This window comes from Curcuma longa, chromosome 17 (genome assembly GCF_044706935.1).
Source record: "Curcuma longa cultivar G26 ecotype Majalengka, Jawa Barat chromosome 17, ITB_CL_G26_1.1, whole genome shotgun sequence".
NCBI lineage: Eukaryota > Viridiplantae > Streptophyta > Magnoliopsida > Zingiberales > Zingiberaceae > Curcuma > Curcuma longa.
The window spans coordinates 5,047,707-5,062,645 of record NC_133877.1 but is presented as its reverse complement, the minus strand read 5'-3'; the positions used below and the strand labels follow the sequence as shown (position 1 = coordinate 5,062,645).

The window sequence follows — 14,939 nt, the reverse complement described above, 5'->3', positions numbered from 1 at the left end:
ACTCAACGGAATACCATGTAGTCTGATAATCTCACGGCTGTATAGCTCTGCCAGTCGATCCAGAGACCAGCCGGTCTCTGATGTTCAGCCTTCACTTGCTGACACACAAGACATCTAGCTACAAAATCCACGATGTCTTTCTTCATGCCATTCCACCAATAGGCCCGTCTCAAGTCTCGGTACATACGGGTCCCGCCTGGGTGGATAGCAAAACGAGAGCGATGAGCCTCCTGAAGTAACTCCTCTCTGACTGGGTGAGACTCAGGAACACATAATCTACCTCGAAAATATATCACGCCCTCATCATCTCGGGTAAACTCAGTCTGCTGTCCAGAGGATATCTGACTGCTAACAAACTGAAGATGCTGATCACCAGCCTGAGCCTCTCGGATCCTCGTCCTGATCGAAGACTGAGCAACCATAGTAACCAGAATACCCTGCTCTGTCTGTCTCTGCTCCTCAAGGCCCAACTCAGAAAATCTCTGAACTAACTCTGTGACCAACACTCTGTGACAAGCCAAAGTCCCTCTGGACTTCCTGCTAAGTGCATCCGCAACCACATTGGCTTTCCCTGGATGGTAGCCAATAGTGCAATCGTAATCCTTCAGGAACTCCATCCACCTCCTCTGTCGAAGATTGAGTTCCTTCTGGGTAAACAGATATTTGAGACTCTTATGATCGGTAAGAATCTCAAATGTAATGCCATACAAATGGTGTCGCCAGATCTTCAAAGCAAAGATGATGGCGGCCAACTCTAAATCGTGTACTGGATAGTTCTTCTCATGCTCCTTCAACTGACGAGAAGCATAAGAGACTACCCGCCCGTGCTGCATCAACACCGCGCCCAAACCCTGAAGAGATGCGTCGGTGTATAATACAAAACCATCCTCTCCGGAGGGTAACACTAATATGGGTGCTGTCACTAGCCTCCGCTTCAGCTCCTGAAAGCTGGTCTCACAATCCTCTGTCCATACAAACTTCACGCCTTTCCGAGTAAGACGTGTCAATGGCATCGCAATGCGGGAGAAATCCTCAACAAACCGTCTGTAGTATCCCGCTAAGCCCAGGAAACTGCGGATCTCCTGAACTGTCTTCGGCTGCTCCCAACTGGTAACAGCCTCGATCTTCTGGGGGTCTACTGATATGCCGCCACTAGAAACCACATGTCCCAGAAAACCGACTGATGATAACCAAAATGCACACTTGCTAAACTTCGCATATAAACTGTGTCGTCTGAGAATCTCCAAAACTATGCGAAGATGCTGTGCATGTTCCTCCTCGGAACGCGAGTAGATCAAGATGTCATCAATGAAGACAATAACAAACTGATCTAAATACTCCAGAAAAATACGGTTCATCAGATCCATAAACACCGCTGGAGCATTGGTAAGCCCAAATGGCATTACCAAAAACTCGTAATGACCGTATCTGGTACGAAATGCCGTCTTCTGAATATCTGAATCTCTGACTCTCATCTGATGATACCCAGATCGCAGATCAATCTTAGAATACACTGATGTGCCTCTAAGCTGATCAAATAAATCCTCAATCCGTGGTAAAGGGTACTTGTTTCTGACGGTCACTGCATTCAGCTGTCTGTAATCTATGCATAACCTCAGAGTACCATCTTTCTTCTCTGACAAACAGCACTGGAGCACCCCACGGTGAAACACTCGGTCTGATGAAACCCCGATCCAGTAACTCTTGGAGCTGGACCTTTAGCTCGTCCAACTCCCTCGGTGCCATACGATACGGAGCTTTCGATACCGGTGCTGTCCCCGGAATCAGCTCAATAGTAAAATCCACTTGCCTTCTGGGAGGCAAGCCTGGTAGCTCATCTGGAAATACGTCTGGATACTCTCGAACTACTGGGACGTCTGAGAGCTGAGAGCTACCGCTGCTGTCACTACTGATCATAGATAAAAGAAAACCCTGACAGCCATGTGACAGAAGCTTCTGCGCTTGCATCGCAGAAATCGTAGATATACCGTCGCCTCTGATGCCAGTGAAATCCCACGAGGGTTGGTTAGGAGGTCGAAAAGTAACCACCCTCGCCTGACAATCAACTGTGGCATGATAAACTGTCAACCAATCCATGCCAAGTATGATATCAAACTCAATCATATCGAGTACTAACAAATCAACTGTCAATATCATGTCACCAAAATCTAACGGACATCCTCTAACCTCCTGTGTGACCTCTAATCTATCCCCAGAAGGTAGGGATACTGTCAACTGCTGCTGTCTAAGTGTAGGTAGTCTACCAATCTCCCTCATAAATGTACGAGATATAAAGGAATGGGAACTACCAGTATCTACTAACATATCAGCCGTAAATGCATATAATAAAATCGTACCACGGAAAACCGATCCGTCGGCTCGCTGTGCCTCCTCCCTGGTAACCGCATGAATCCGTCCAGTCTCTGGCAGTGGTGGGGGTAGTGGTACTGCCAAAGGCTGCTGCGGCTGGTTCTGAGTCTGAGTCTGCCACTGAAGCGAACAAAGAAACCGTATCGGACACTGAGCTACCACTTCTCTTTATCTCAATATACTCAACAATCCTGGTTCAGATCCCTTCCAATACAGACCCATTAATCCATATATAATCGGTCTTAATCCTGGAACTGAACTCTGCAACACCTCATAGTACATTTCTCAGCAACTCCAAACCCCATCATTATACTCATTATTATTGTGAACCATATCACAACTGTAATGGAAGCTATGAACTATCATCTCAGCGTTACACAACTAAGGAACTCCACTCCTCAAGCCTCCTACCATCGTCATCTAAAAACAGAGTTTCAATCCTTTATTTCCTCCATTGATAGCTATCTGCCATCATGGTAGTTTGGACCATATTAATTGCGTCCACCAAAACTACCCATATCAAAAATCTCTCTAACAAGCCCCTCGTATATAAAATCAGAGTAGTCATAACGAGAACGAACCCCAACATAACTACCCGTATCAAATTTAAAAATAAAAATTTTTACCTGTTGCTGTCTGGAGATGTTCTGCCACTGCTTAGTCCCATGATCTGATCACAATATGACTCCGAAAATGCGTAAATCCGAAACGCCGAAAATAAACAAACGCAAAACTACCCGAAAGACCAAACCTCTGATACCACAAATTGGTATCAGATAGACTCAACACAACGAAAATCCGAAATGATAACTCCCGAAATGACCTAACCTCTGATACCAAATAAATTGGTATCAGATAGACTCAACAATGCAACGACAAATCCGAAAATGATAACTCCGAAAGACCAAACCTGCTCTGATACCAAATAAATTGTTACGCCCCGGGAGACGGCTTTCCGAGAAATTTCGGCAGCATCTCCCCTGTAACAATTGACTTTCCCTGAATACATACACATATATAAGGCCCACACGGCCAATCCATAACAGGCTATGGATTTATACAAGTAAAATAGAAATAAATGTGACCCACACGGCCACTCAACACATCCTACTATATATGAAATGCATCCATAAAAGTATTAACGTCATACACGCATGCATATCAATCCATCCATAAATCCGTATAGGTAACTCGATAATGGAAATCAAAAATATCGAATCAGCGGAAAACCAAGTACTCAAAGGAAAAACACGACAAGAAGTCTAATAAGTCCAAATACACTGGTATCTGTAAAGAAAATAAACCAAAACACAATGTGGTTCGGGACTAGCAGTGCAGCTCTCCAGACGGCATCAACCTGAAATAGACATACAGGTAAACGGGGTGAGTTCCAAAAGAAACTCAGCGGGTATCTAGCAGATATGTGTATAAAAGCTATCAACAGTAATAACATGCTGTACAGTCTACTGGAAGGTAAATAAGGTAGAAAACTGAATAACAGTAGATCTGTACATACCAGAGTCCGATAAACAATAGTAAGGTGAAAGGAAATCCCCAAACCAACACATAGGTATCCTGTATATGCATGTCATCCAAGTGCATCAAACAAGTGCAACAATCACAAACAAATGCAATAGTGCAGTATGCACATGGTGCAATGCATGTCCTGGTCACCCCTGACGCCAGTCAGATCAGTCACCCCTCTAGTGGTGAGGTCGCGTGGGAACTAAAACCCGTCTGAGTACTCATCCACAGTGGTGAAGTCGTCGAGTGGGTAGGGCTGTGACCTCTGTGCACTCTGCCGTCACTGCTCCTGCGTGACCGAGTGGACAGGATGTCCTCAAGGTGTACACCTATCCTGGTACCCAAATCATAAGTGGGCGAGCAAGCTCTCATCTCCTGGTCACAATGACAGAGGAGGGATCCCTGTATGCTACCACGCTATGAAACCACTATCCTGGGTGGCCTAGCGGAGCTCCTGTCAGGGCAAGTATGCACCAACCTAAAGGTTCCACTAACCCATGAGTGGAGTGTGTGTGTAAATCATATACGAGTGACGGGCTCAAACTGTGCTACCACTATAATAGGAGCGACTCGACTAAAATAGGAGCAGGAGCAGATGATCACAAGACATGCAATTACACACACCCTTTGGTTGGTAGCCCGCATGTAACTGACGCCGGACTCAACAACAATGGAATCCCGCACGTCAGTATGCAATATATGCAAGCATGATGTATGACACTAGTCCATGCATCATATATCCAACTACATATCCATAAGTATGATCCATGCACCACCTATCCATCTACCAGTCCATGTCATATGCTCCAATAACCATAATGAGGTAAAGTCTCATGTCTATCATAAACACCGATACAGAATAAGATAAACCAAGCTAAAGCATATGAACAGGTATCAGGTGGTATCAAAACATCAATAAGTATCAGATAACCAAACATGGCAAAGGTATCAGATGATCTCAGATAAAAGACTACTGATATCCACAATATGAGTAAGTATCTAATACTATCAAATAGCACTAATAACTGGTATAGAAAGCAGATCATGGTATCAAGTGAAATAAATACGAACAGGATCATGAATTACTGATAGCATGCAATACACATATCAATAAAGACATATCTATAAAAGATAAGTCAAGGTACCCGCCTTCCGATTGGTTGCGTATAATCGCAAAGAATCTCCAATAATAACCGCTACCGAATCAATCAACTCAAATCAAAGTCCTGTATCAAAGGATAACATCTATCACCTTTACTAACAATCCAATCAACTAAATCTCAAATAAAACAACATACAAACCTAATTAGATCCATCCAATCCATAGTTAGGAAACCATTCATTCCTCCTGAACAAACCTCAACTAAATCAAAGCAATGCATCGGCCCAGCTAACAAAGCTCAACCTTTAGATCTGGTCCTCTCAAAACAGAACTATTTCCACATCCTAATCCATAAAAATCAATTCATTCTTAATAAACAAACCTGATCAAGAAGTACCTTAATCAATTTAAGGCTTACCTAAAAATTTAAGCCCAATCAAGCCCTAAATCCTCTTTCTCTTCTCCTTCCTCTTGTTTGCTGCCGAAGCTTCCTCAAGCTCCAATCGGCCAGCACCTTCAACTACCCGAACTCATCCATCAACAAACCCATAAACATTTCCAACTCAAGAACACTGAACAAATCAAACCAAGCTCAATCCAGACTCACCTATCGGCCTCCTCTTCACTGGTTCGCCGTCGGCCAGCTCACCCTCTCCCTTCGGCGGAGAAAACAGCGGCACGGATCGATCGACCAGCGTCCAAAGGGAAGACCAACTCCCGATCTAGGTTCTGGAAACACAAACCCTAGATCTAAGAAAAATCCAAGTTCAAACCGAAATCAACCTTCGATTCTTACCTGTTCGGCTTCCCCTCCGCGATCTGTCGCCGCCCGATCCAGCTCCCTCCCGGCGAGATCCCGCCTCAGCAACACCAGCTCCGATCGTCGATCCTTTCCTTCGACCTCTAGCTCCGGCGTCGTCGACTGAGCTTCTCGCTCTTGCGTCGGCGACGAAGAACAGGGCGGAGGCGCGGTCACGGAAGAAACGAAGAGGAGAAATCGCGATCGGGAATAGGGAAGTACTGTAGCTTTCTTATAGGATGGGTTTAGCTTAACGGGTTTAGATCCAATAACCCATTAACCCTATATCCCCTAAACCCAACTCTGAATCCAGTCCAACCAACTGAACCAGCAAACCCAACTCGGAACTCAAGTGAACCGAACTTGACTAAACCAACCCATCCTAAACCGGTACTGTAGCAAACCGGGTTTGAATTTGGTTCGCTTGGTTCAGGGGTCAAACGACCTCCGATTTGGTCCAAACAAGTTTCGTTTGGTTCGTCTTCGCGAGACGAATCTTTTCGTATCCATGGCAAAATTTTTTCGGTATCTTACAATAAGCTTCATCGATCGTTGGTCCTCTGGAGAACGTGACAAATATCTCGTTGGTCCTCTGGCACCGTCGATAGCTTCGCAACGGCGTCCGCGGAGGGCGTCGCCAGCTCCAACGGTAACTGAAGAGGTGACAGATTCAGCCTGTAGGCTTCCGCCGTCATCGTGTCGTACCAAGTCAAGATGCCCTGTAGTCTATCGTTAAAAATGACCTGGCCAATGCTGATGAGAATGTCGGTGAGGCTCCGAATGGTAGAGTTGCGGTGGTGTTGGAAGAATAGGAGGTTGAGCGGGCGGGAGGCGATGAGAGGGAGGGCGACGAGGGCATCGAGGACGGGGGGCTCGTACTTGAGAAAGCAGCTGAGGATGACCTTGGCTTCGTTGGCGATGCCGAACACGATGGCGGGGCTGTTGGCATGGATGTGGAGTTGCGCGAGGGCGTTCACTACAAAAAAAACCCACAAATATCGATGGATTTAGCGAACGATTAAATTTTGATCGCTATTTTAGCGATCGATTTTTAATTTTGATCACTATTTAGCGACCGAATTAATATCGGTCGCTAAATTAACGATTGAAAATAATTCGATCGCTATTTTAGCGATAGAAATTTGATCGGTCGTTAATTTACGATCGAAATTAAAACTCGGTCGCTATTTAGCGACGGAAATGAAATGTCGGTCGCTAAAATAACGACTGAAATTTAATTGGGTCACTAATTTTAGAATTGGATGACGTGGGAAGAATTTTAGCGACCCTTAGTAGAATATTTAGCGAACTACGATTCGGTCGTTAATATTTAGCGATCGAATCCCGGTTCGGTCGATCGCTATTTAGCGACCGAATCCCGGATTCAACGTTGACGTCGATGGTGTCGAGCCACATAAGGATGGCGACGATATTTCGGGCGTCGGTGGAGGAGTGGCCGAGCGTGACCAACCGGTGGTAGGCGTCTTGTTCGACCACGTAGCGGAGGAGCACGTCGCGGACGAAAAGAATAGTGGAAGAAGAAGCCATTTTCGAAGAAATTGAGCATTGGCAGCAAGAGAAAAGAGATGTAAATTATAGGAGAAAAGGGATGTATCAAGAAGATCTTGTGAAATACGGCACCCACACTTTCTCTAAGCACTTCCCCAATTTACTGGTGAAGTACTCCACGATTTCTTCTTGGTTCAGGGGATGCCTCTTGGAGAATGTGACAAAGATCGAACGTTGGTCCTCTGACACCGTCGACAGCTCCGCAACGGCGTCCGCGGAGGGCATCGCCAGCTCCGGCGGTAACTGAAGAGGTGACAGATTCAGCCTGTAGGCTTCCGCCACCGTTGTGTCGTACCAAGTCAAGATGTCCTGCAATCTATCGTTAAAGATGACCTGGCCAATGCTAATGAGAATGTCGGTGAGGCTCCGAATAGCAAAGTGCGTGGTGTTGGAAGAATAGGAGGTTGAGCGGGCGGGAGGCGATGAGAGGGAGGGCGACGAGGGCATCGAGGACGGGGGGCTCGTACCTGAGAAAGCAACCGAGGATGACCTTGGCTTCGTTGGCGATGCCAAAGACGATGGCGGTGCTGTTGGCGTGGATGTGGAGTTGCGCGAGGGCGTTCACTACAAAAAAAACCCATAAATAGCGGCGGAGTTAGCGAACCGATTAAATTTCGATCGCTATTTTAGCAATTGATTTTTAATTTCGATTGCTATTTAGCGACTGAATTAATATCGATCGCTAAATTAATGATTGAAAATAATTCGGTCGCTATATTAGCGATGGAAATTTGATCGGTCGTTAATTTGCAATCGAAATTAAAACTCGGTCGCTATTTAGCGACGGAAATGAAATGTCGGTCGCTAAAATAACGACTGAAATTTAAGTGGGTCGCTAATTTTAGAATTGGATGGCGTGGGAAGAATTTTAGTGATCCTTAGCGACCGAACTACGATTCGGTCGTTAATATTTAGCGACCGAATCCCGGTTCGGTCACTATTTAGCGAACAGAATCTCGGTTCAACGTTGACGTCGATGGTGTCGAGCCACATGAGGATGGCGACGATATTTTGGACGTCAATGGAGGAGTGGCCGAGCACGACCAACCGGTGGTAGGTGTCGTGTTCGACCACGTAGCAGATGAGCACGTCGTGGACAGAAAGAACAGTGGAAGAAGAAGCCATTTTCGAAAAATTTTCGCATTGGCAGTAAAAGAAAAGGGATGTAATTTATAAGAGAAAAGGGATGTATCAAAAAGATGTTGTGAAATAGATGGATGTCAGGGAGATTATCAAGAATTGACTATAGTTATGTTCCTTGTCTGACCATTTTAACTTTTTTATACTGTATCTTTTACTATTTAATTTTCCTTTGTTCTATGTTTCATATTTAACTGCTAATTTGCATCCAAATGTTCTACAGAGAGAACCTAAAGTGTGCATGCTTTGCATCTTTTAAGGTCTCCATCACTACTATAGACCAAGCAAAATTTGCACTCTTTTCTTAATTAATACCTCCTTTTGCCGGCTATTAGAAGCTATGTATTATGTTGTGCTTCACCTAATTGTATATTCCATAGTTTTAGCTTGTTGCTTTTTTTTTCTTTTTTCAGAAAGCAAACTGTTAGATTAATAATTGTCTAAGCAATATATTAATCGATCTTTTAATATCCTTAGCTCATCAAACTCGATCATGGTATAGATAGTTGCTATTATAATAGACCATAAATATAGATTAGGAGATTTATTAATTGCTCAATTGATCTCTCTTTGCTTAGAATCTGAAAGTTTAACAGTAAAACTCTGCAATAACTAACATGATACCATTGTTAAAGCAATTTTCTCATTTGATAAATATGTTTCTTTCTCCTTGTTGCCAATATGATATACCCAATGAGAAAACTTATTAACAATTTAGTAGCTCTAGAACATCACTCTCACCTAAATGTTATTAAGCTATGTTCATGATAATTCACTTATCAATCAAATGCAAACATAAACCACTATTCTCCTTCCACAATGCATGCTGGTTACAACTTGCTCTTCATCAGCTCTGAAATTTGCAAGACCCTAAAAAACCTTCTGTAAGTTTCCAAAAATCTGAAGGAATCACTAGGAACTAGAGTGGAGGGAGAGTTATAGGAAGCAACAAAAAAAGTAATTATGAGGCAATTATGAATGCTAATAATGAATAAGAAACTTCTATTTGTATATACTTAGTCTCTTGTATAATCAAAGATAATCAATGATTATAGCTTCTACTGTAAAAATAATGTATCAGAAGCACTTTCAGGGATACTTCTTGTTTTAAGATGCAATAACTATCATGCTTAAGTATTCCTACAGTAGCATATTTCTACAGTAGTATGTTTATCATTTGTTTACATGAGCATGTTGCCAACATCACTGATACTAAAATCATGTTGGTGCCAACATCACATTCTATAATGTTACTTGTAACTTTCTTGTGGGCTTGCCCAATCACAACAGGTAGTGACTGCGTCATTTTTATTTCAAACAAATTTTGTGTTATAATGTTATTTTGCATATACAGATATTCATATCAGGCAGCAATACCCGGTGGTCGTACTGTTTTGAGAGTTGTTGGCGGGTGGTAAGTATTAGTATTATTAGTAATTTTTAATTTATAAATAATTGCATGTCATATGTTTAACATTTATATGTTTTATAATATTGCAGTTTTACGCCCGATGGTCACAAAGTTGCGGCGTACATTTCTAGTAAATTTCACGAGCGAGTATGTCGTTCAGGGCATACTTGGAGGCATGTCGACCAGGACATGCGAAGCTTCTACTATGATGTGTTTGTGGTAAGTCATTTTAATCGCCAATGAAGTTTTTTGTTTCTACTAATTGATTTTTTTACTTGCAAAAAAAATATACTTGTGAGCCAGGGCACGAGCAGGAGTTTAAAGACACCTGAAATGCTGCTTATGCCAAATTATATAAATGCAGAAGAAAGGGCACCTGACCATTTTGGATCCCAGAGGACATCTGGGTTGCATGGCAAGTCATATGGCAAGCAGAAAGATGGCAGGCAAATGCAGCAACAGCTCGATCCAACAGAAACACTGAGTTGGCTGGCCCTAGCACCGGATCCATAAAGCATACAGCGGGATCCCGTTCTATTGTTGAGCATACCTTGGACTTGGTAAGTTTACAATTAATATATTTGTATTAGAATTATTTAATTAGTAATAATTTGATTTTTATTTAATTATATTTTTATATTTTCAGGAGCACGAGTTACAACGCCCTTCTACTTGTTGAAAGATTTTTTCGAAGACACATTTCAATAATGTAATTATTTTTTCTAATCTTCAATTTTATATTAATTTAATTTTAAACAGGCTGAAATGTCTGTTAGAGTTGCACAGGCGTCTGCACCTGCTGTTGAGGGAGGGGAGAGGCAGAATCTCTCAACCGACCAGTTGAATGAGATATACTATGAAATGGTCGGTGGGAGGAAGAAGAACTCCACCCTCTACGGTCTAGGGTCTCAGGCGAGAGTCGTATATGATCGTGTGATGGCTCCTAGAGCCAGGGGTCGTCTCAGCGGATCATTTTCTGCGATAGAAGCCCTATAAAAAAATCAAGAATAAAAGGATCGACTCACCGCATTAGAGGCGTCGCAACAGAATTACGATCGGCTTGCGCAGAAGATGGCGACCTTCATGGATGCCATGGGCCCGACGCCCCCATGCCATGTTACGATCAGCTGCGACGTGTGGACGCTGATACAGACACTCAGGACCCTAATACTCCTGATCAGTAGCTGCCTATGAGGTATGTTAACATTTCTATTACTTCTAATTTTTTTTAAGTTATTACTTGTAAACATGCATTTTTTAAATACCTTGTTATTATTAAGTTATTACTAACCTATCTTATTGTCTTTTTTGTAGGATCTTCTATTTTGCCTCGGTTCATTTAGATATAATTTTAATCAGTTCTTGTATTTTGACATTTGATATAGTATCAGTGTATCCAGATATTTGTATTTATATTATTGTATTCAGATTGTATTGGAGTATATCAGATATTTTGACATGTGTGTTGTATTCAGATATTGTATTAGTATTGTGTTATGTTATATTATCAGTGTTGTGTTCAGATTGTATAAGTGTTGTGTTATATTATATTGGAGTGTATCATTGTTGACTTATCAGTGTATTAGTGTTATGTTATATTGGATTGATTGTTATGTAAACAGGGAATTTTGAAAAATAAAAAAAATATTAAAAAAAATAAATTATTAACGACGGAATCTAAGTAAGGAATATTTTTTTAAATTTTTTTAAATTTAGCGATAGAATAATAAATTTTCGTCGCTAATTAGCGACGAAATTATAAATTCCGTCACTAAAGAAGAAATATTTTTTTATTACATTTCAAAATGTAGCGACGGAATTTTATTATTCTGTCGCTAGTTGTCTTTCATCCTCCACGTGGTCATATCGGGATTTAGCGACGGAATTTAATTTCCGTCGCTAATTTTTGCAACGGAAAAAAAAAATTGTCACTAAATATTAGCGATAGATATATTTGGCCATCGCAAATATTAGCAACGGAATAAATAATTCCGTATTTATTCCGTCGCTATTTAGCGACGGAAATTAAATGTCGTCGCTAAAATGACGTCAACGACTAAAAAAATCCACGACGGGATTATTCCGTCGCTAATTGATCGTTATTCTTCATTTGCGACAGATTAGCGACGGTTCATTTCCGTCGCTAATACGTAATTTTTTGTAATGGAAGTTGTTATCGGGTCGGAACGCTGCGCTCCTCGTCTAGAGATGGGTTCAAATTTTGGCCGGCCCACTCCACATATGTTATTTGTCATGTTCCTGATGCGAACTCTGATCGGCGCGAGCCTCCATGGAGTCACGGAGACAGTGCACAGCGCGAGAACGCATCGGTTCATGGTCGGACCGCGCAACAGATGGACGTCTCCGTGGCGCGGGAAAGATTACGCCTGAAGACCATGAAATTTGGATTAACGGGCCCAATTAAATTAATCATGACGTGTAATTCTTCTATTTATTAATCGTGATTTATTAAATTAATTGTTTTTTCAAAAAGATATAACAAATTTATACTAAATATTTAAAATAATATTTATCACAGCATTTACTTTTAATAAGTTTTAGAAGTTAATTTCATTTATTTTAAAAAAAATAAACTTAATTTTATAAGAAAAAATAGATTTACAAAAATAAATAAATTGATAAGTCTTTCGTATGTCTTGTTAATTGTTTCAACGATATTTTTTTACTATCAAATCAAAATGTAGCTTATTAATAAGTTATCGTTAAATAAATAAAATCTACATCGAGTAGATTAATGGTGATGCAAATTGGGTAAATTGAGTTGATTGATTAGGGTGAGAGGGATTGAACATAGTTGCTTTACTCACTATGTTGATTGATTAGTTACGACAAATCAAGAAGACTTATTAAGCTTTTAGGGTGTATTTGATTTAAGTCATCAAATATAATCTTAGTTATGGGATTACTGGATACACATAACCGAGGTTATATATAAGGTATAAAATATAATCTAATATTATCTAGTTCAATTTATTTATTTAGAACAAATAAAAAATAATCAATTTAATATTTCCTATATGACTCTTAATTTAATTTATTTTTAAAATAAATTAATAATAATATTATTAATATTAATGATGATAAAAAAATTTAATAATATATAAATAAAAAAATAAAATTTAAATTTAAAATAAATTTATATATTTTTAATAAAATAATTATTTTAATAAAATAATTAATTAATTTAATAAATAGAATTTGTTAAATTAATTGTTTTGAAATTTAAAATAAAGTTATACATTTATTAATAAAAAATTTCATTAAATTGATAGATATAATTCATTAATTTTATTTTTAAGATTTTAATATAAAAATATACATATATTTTTAATAAAATAATTATTTTAATAAATATAATTCATTACTTTTATTTTAATGAAATAATTTTTTAAAATAATTATATGTTTATATAATAATCCATTAAATTAATAAATATAATTCATCAATTTTATTTTTAAAAATTTAAAATAAATTTAATATTTTAACAAAATAATTCATAAAAATATATATATTTTAATAAAATAATTCATTAAAATAATAAATATAATTCATTAATTTTATTTTTTAAAATTAAAATAAATTAATATATTTTTTAATTAAATAATTTGTTAAAATAATTAATTTAATAAAATAATTCATTAAATTACTAAATATAATTCATTAATTTTTTTAAAATTTAAATTATAAGTATTTAAATTAAAATTTAGTAAATTAATTAATTCAATTTCAATTAAGTTTCACTGTACATTTTAATTAACTCAGTTTTAAAATCGAAAGATAATCATAAAAAAATTTCATTAATTTTCAGAATTATAGAAAAACTTAGGCTGTCAAAGTAATCTATTCTCGAATTATAACTCATTTACTGATGTGGTGGGGATGCTACATTATTTGAAAATCGAGAAGCTGCAGTTGGCCATTATGAAGAAGAATATTTTTCTCGACTTCATTGAAATTCAATCCTTATCTATTATAACAATATCTACTCTACAGTAGTCAATTCAGCTATACCTCGGGAGGCAAAGAAGACTTGCTAAGCGAGCAAAGTAGAGGACTAGTTAGACTAAGCAAATAATATAATTTGGTTGATGAACCCATTCAAATTAATCATGCTTAATTAGCATAGCGATTAGATTAGAAGAATCAATCGATCTAGTAAAGAAGGTCATTAAACAAGATTGGCGTGTCAAATGGATTGAGGTAAAAACATTCTAACGATTAAAAAATGATTAGTATTTATGTGATATTTTGGTCTAAATTAAATTTAAGATTATCAAATGAACCCTTATTATAAATGAAATGACCCAATCTAACATAGTCGATTGGCATAACAAAGTTTAGTTAATTAGTACTATTTTTAAAAATATAATATTATTATATTCTCCTATTATTGTGAAACAATCCAAATTAGTATCAAATGATAACCAAAACAGAAAATTTTTTAAAATTTAAGATGGATAAACCAAGGCTTGAAATTTCAATCCGTGCCAGAGTTTCAATCTGACCCAAACAGTATGGTTTTGAAACCTTAACATACCCATACAATTTCAATAGTTACATGCTTCTAAATATAAGTCCACCAATTAATAAGTCATTTAAATTTTGCATTAACATCTATTGTCTAATATAACTTTATCATGCTATCAGCACCAAATAAACACTCTCAGAATTTTACTAGTTTCTAGTTTAAGCAATATACTATCCTGCATAACACACTTAAATTTTACTAATTCAGAGAATATACTGCAGCAAAGAAAGTGATATTTTACAGTGAACAATGTTGATTATAATTTTTTTCAACTTGAAATCAATTAATATAATAAATTAATATAGGATTTGATACAATATTGTTTAATCAACATAAAATCAATTAATGCAGTAATTAACTAATAAGTAATTAATTCATGACTAATTAATATAGTCATTTAGACCAGACACTTATTCACCTTTTAAAATTCTTCATATTCATATTCATGGTTCAAGATTTTGGCTCTTAAAGCTAT

At 38.4% G+C, this 14,939-nt stretch overlaps 1 protein-coding gene across 1 annotated transcript in view; it reads right to left on the bottom strand.

The window, feature by feature from the left end:
• LOC141848455 (uncharacterized) overlaps nucleotides 1-14,939 on the bottom strand; it is a gene marked incomplete in the record, with an annotated part of 63,216 nt that overhangs the window by 29,436 nt on the left and 18,841 nt on the right.